The following is a 5,530-nucleotide window of genomic DNA, read 5'->3' as shown; positions in this document are numbered from 1 at the left end:
AGTCAGAGAGATAGAGAGTCAGAGGGAGAGTCAGAGAGATAGAGAGTCAGAGGGAGAGTCAGAGGGAGAGAGTCAGAGAGATAGAGAGTCAGAGGGAGAGAGTCAGAGAGAGTCAGAGGGAGAGTCAGAGGGAGAGGGTCAGAGAGATAGAGAGTCAGAGGGAGAGTCAGAGGGAGAGTCAGAGGGAGAGTCAGAGGGAGTGTCAGAGGAAGAGTCAGAGAGAGTGTCAGAGGGTGACAGTGAGAGAGGCAGAGGGTGACAGTGAAAGGGACAGAATCAGAAACAGAGTGACTAAGAGACAGTCAGACAAAGTCATTAAGAGAGTCAGTGAGAGAAAGAGACACAGGAAGATGGAGGAAGAGAGATATAAGTATAGATGAAGGTAAGAAGGCCCAGGGTGTCCATTTAATAAAGAGCATTATGATGGAACACTGTCCACTGCTGTTTGATTGGCACAAATACATCCACATCCACACATCCAAACACATCCACACATCCAAACACATCCACACATCCACATCCACACATCCAAACACATCCACACATCCAAACACATCCACACATCCAAACATCAACATGCAAGCAAACACACACAGAAACAGATACATGCATGCAGACATCCACACATTCAAACACACACACACACACAACCGCACATTACAGACTGAACATTCATATTCTGTTTAGACTAACTGAACATACTATTTAAAAACTAAAAGCTCAGAGGTCATGTGGGGTCTCTTACTTGAAACATTAAATCACAACGGTTTTAAAGGCAGAGATGTGACATCACGTCACCATTATGTCACTTGAAAGTGTGACCTGGGAATTCTATTGGTAAAGTACTTCCTGCCTATCTTCATACCAAAACGTCTTTGATTTAATGTTCACCGGTAAACATTTCAAGGAATTCATCTAATCTGTCAGTAGACTAGATCTAGTGGCCATTTTGGGTACACCAGACTGTGCTATTTGAGAGTTGTGGTATATGCTGTGGTATACCGCACAACGCATTGTGAGTGCCAGTATAGCTGCTTAGCTATGGTTTATTAACAATATTGGTATGTTAGCAACTGTGACAAACCATTTTTATGTAGACTATTAGGATATTTTCAATCTGTTGTGCTTCAAAGCTACACTAGTCAAATTAATTTGGTAATATTTTCTGTCAACACATTGTTTTAGTTATGGGCACGGTACTTAGCATAAGTAAACGTAAATCATCATATATTTTCAGTTAAAAATATGAAGAATAAATAATCAGTTACCTTTTGTAAATTACCATCACTATTGTTACCTTGGACAGGGTTTCAAGACAGCACAAAGGTTTTTTGTGAGTGTGTGGTTTCAAAAAGGTGTGTGGGTTTATATGAGTGTGTGTTCATCGTTGATTCCTAACTGTCACATCCATACAGTGAATAATCAATACTAACTGCCTCAATGTGTGGTTGTCATTAATCACATGACCACAGTGATTTTGTTACATACACCCATCTCTCCTCTGATTGGTTGCTAATTGATTGGTTTTGTAAATGGGCGTCTCCAGTTAATTTGTTGATGATCTAAGCTGGACCAGCTGAGGGGCAATTACATTGCCTTTGTGAATGATGAATGAACACGTGTCACTGGAAGGTTCCATTGGAAGGGCATGATGTTTGTGTCTCTTTTCCCAGAACCACCTGTGATTAAAATTAAAACACGAAAGACTGTAACTGTCTTTGGACGAAAGTGTCTTCGAAATGTCAGATATTATATTACCCACGCATGCACACGCACACAAACACATGAACACACACATTTGTTTGCTTTTCTATCCTTTTTGGAGACCAGAAAAAATATGCCCTATTTTCCCAATCCCATAAACCTAACCTTAACCCGAACCCTAAACACTAACCTCAACCCAATGCCTTAAATAGCCTGTACCCACTTCGCCATATGTTCCATGTTCCATTCTTGTGAAGACATCTGGTCCTCACAAGTATAAAAATACATGCCCACACACACACCCACACACACACAAACACACTAACAACCTGCCAAAACATCTTAATCCTTACAGGAGCTCTGGATGATTCGTAAGACAGTAAAGACTGTTCCACTGTTCACTGGGCTGGGTAACAGAGAGAACAGCCTCTGAGAGAGGAGCAGACTGAGGAGCCGAAAGGGGCCAGAGGGGTATCACTGAGGAGCCGAAGGAGCCAGAGGGGCATCACTGAGGAGCCGACAGGGGCCAGAGGGGTATCACTGAGGAGCCGAAGGAGCCAGAGGGGCATCACTGAGGAGCCGACAGGGGCCAGAGGGGCATCACTGAGGAGCCGACAGGGGCCAGAGGGGCATCACTGAGGAGCCGACAGGGGCCAGAGGGGCATCACTGAGGAGCCGACAGGGGCCAGAGGGGCATCACTGAGTCCGGTGGGTGGACAGCAATTCATGGACAGCACCATCTAAATCTGACAAGTAGGTCATCATCACCATAGTCTTCTCAATTTCTAGATTCATATCTCTATTTCTGTTTGTAAACTACATCTATTGATCTGTCTAACATTTCCTGGCTGTACATAATGTATATCGAAGCCTATCCATAGATGTGGTAAAGTCGTTACAAGAACTAAACCTAAAGAATGGTACTGCCATGAAAACATTTGGGTGTAGATCACAAATGTTGTCAGTGGCTCTTTAGCAAAATGTATTTATATGTGTACTTCACAGCATGCTAATGAGAAAATCAGTGTGTGACATTTGGATTGGATGTCAACCCCGCAAAGATATCCTCATGTTTTAGTCACCAGTCAACTGCGTTAAAATGACTTTGACTACCACCCCGGATTTCTGTAGGTCAGCTAGTGACATTCCACTTCTAGTGGAATTTCTAAAGATTATGAAGCAAATTAAAGAATCCAAATCAGTCTTAAGTCACAACAATGTTGGCCCGTTATAATAAAAAAGGTTAAGGATTTGTCGGATATCCACTGTGAGACTTTTTTTGTTTCTGTGTGTCAATGACACCATCCTTCTTCTGCAAGTACAGTTGTCTATTCTGACATGTACAACACTTGACATGGTTAGTGTCAACACCGTGAGCCAACAGACATGTACAACACTTGACATGGTTAGTGTCAACACCATGAGCCAACAGACATCTACAACACTTGACATGGTTAGTGTCAACACCGTGAGCCAACAGACATCTACAACACTTGACATGGTTAGTGTCAATACCGTGAGCCAACAGACATCTACAACACTTGACATGGTTAGTGTCAACGCTGTGAGCCAACAGACATCTACAACACTTGACATGGTTAGTGTCAACACCGTGAGCCAACAGACATCTACAACACTTGACATGGTTAGTGTCAACGCCGTGAGCCAACAGACATCTACAACACTTGACATGGTTAGTGTAAACACCATGAGCCAACAGACATCTACAACACTTGACATGGTTAGTGTCAACACCGTGAGCCAACAGACATCTACAACACTTGACATGGTTAGTGTCAACACCGTGAGCCAACAGACATCTACAACACGTGACATGGTTAGTGTCAACACCATGAGCCAACAGACATCTACAACACTTGACATGGTTAGTGTCAACACCATCAACCAACAATGACTCAGCAACAGCTGCTAATTTGCAGTTCATGTGTGGTCATGCTATGTCATCCTGTCAGAGATAAGCAGTGTGACAGATTGGCCACAGTGTAATCTGGACCAGATTAGGACGGGAACATCCAGAGACCTCAGTGGAGAGGTTCACTATCTAACCCATTGGATTAGTTGCCTTTATAGACTTTGGCAGTGGTTTTCAAAGCCTCTCTTCGTGGAAACACTGATGCTTGACTGTTATATGGTAGATATTAATTCATTCACCTGATCCATCACAGGCTTAAGAGTTAGTTTACAGTCGCAATAAGGGACGTCCGTGGGACCCCGCCACAAGGTTTGGGTATCCAACCTGCTATTCAAAGGGTTTCCTATGCAATTATTCCTAAGAGCACACTTGTAAAAGCAAAATCTAATGCTGTATCTCTCTCTCTCTCCCTGGCTTTCTGTGCTCTTTTCTCTTTATGTTCTTATGCCTCTCTGCCTCCATCTGTCTGTCTTTCTGTCTTTCTCTCTTTGGTCTAGACTGTGATCTTCTTACCAGAGGTTCCCTGCAATTACCAGACATTCAGAGAAGTTCCAGATGGTGTTCTCTGACGTTCTACGATTCTCTCTTGAAGTTCTCTAACATTCTCTGATACGTTCTCTCTGACTGTGTCATGGAGTCTCTGACCCGTCTGTTCCCATACACTAAGACCCTGGCCAGTCTCAAGGCCTCGCTACTGCACACGCTCAGATGGAGTGACCCCGCGGCCGATGCCTCCCGCCATGCAGCTGCCAGAGTGCCGATCAGGGCCCATAGCAACCACAGCCACCTTCAGTTTCAACTGACGTATCCTGTGAGGAGATGGTCAAATGTTGCCATGGAAACCAGGGGGACAACAATTATGATGGAGAGTAGGGGGTTAGGAGTTGACATGGCAAGGAGATGGTCAATGGTTGCCACGGACAATAGAGGCTCAGTGGTTGCCATGGACAGGAGAGGGTCAGAGTTCAATGCTCAGTTCAAATTCCCATTGGTGGGCCTGGCACACACTGGCTGTGGAGCGCAACACGTTAGATACACACACACACATATTTGATATGCTGAAACACACACAAACATTTCTGATATGCTGAAACACACACACTCACATTTCTGATATGATGAAACACACACACACACACACACCGATTGTGGCTAAAACTCTTTACAAATAAAAATAACACATGGAATAAAGCATGATTGTGAAATTTTTTAGATTGTCTTACTGCACATCTTTAATGTTACAACAATCAAATGTTTTAGCACACTTGCAAAACAGATATACAAATACCATTTTAAGACACCTGCTAAACATTAGAATCCCATGTTTTAATATACTAATATACCAATAAGATGTTTTAACACCCTTCTGAAGCAGTTGTAACAACCAGATGGTTTAGTACACTTGTAAACCAGTTATAACAATCAGATGGTTTAGTACACTTGTAAATCAGTTATAACGATCAGATTTTTTAACGCCCTCGTAGAGCAGTTCAAACAATCAAAATGTTGGGACACTAGTATAGCAGTAGACATAGCCATGTACATCTAAAAACAGTTATAAAGCATCAATAAAAGACAGAAAATGGCATGTCAATTCAGATGGTTTAGTTTCTTTTCTGACCTGTATTGTTCTCTGGTTATACCTGATATCAGCCAGTCTTACCTGCAGGGGAGTTGATAAGCAGCGTCTGTATCCAAGAGAGATGTTGTCTTTAAATAAATGAATGGATACTGTGATACAAGTTGTTTACTGGTCATTATCCACTCTGTCTCATCTAACATTACTGCAGCCTCCACAATCACCACTCACCAGAGCAAGGAGCTGTTGTCAAAACTGCCCCACTAACTGGTCAAATGTTTACGATGTCGGCCAATGTTTAAATCTGACCTTTT

Source organism: Esox lucius, chromosome 15, assembly GCF_011004845.1.
Source record: "Esox lucius isolate fEsoLuc1 chromosome 15, fEsoLuc1.pri, whole genome shotgun sequence".
In the NCBI taxonomy this organism is placed as follows: domain Eukaryota; kingdom Metazoa; phylum Chordata; class Actinopteri; order Esociformes; family Esocidae; genus Esox; species Esox lucius.
Note: the sequence above shows the minus strand (reverse complement) of the source record.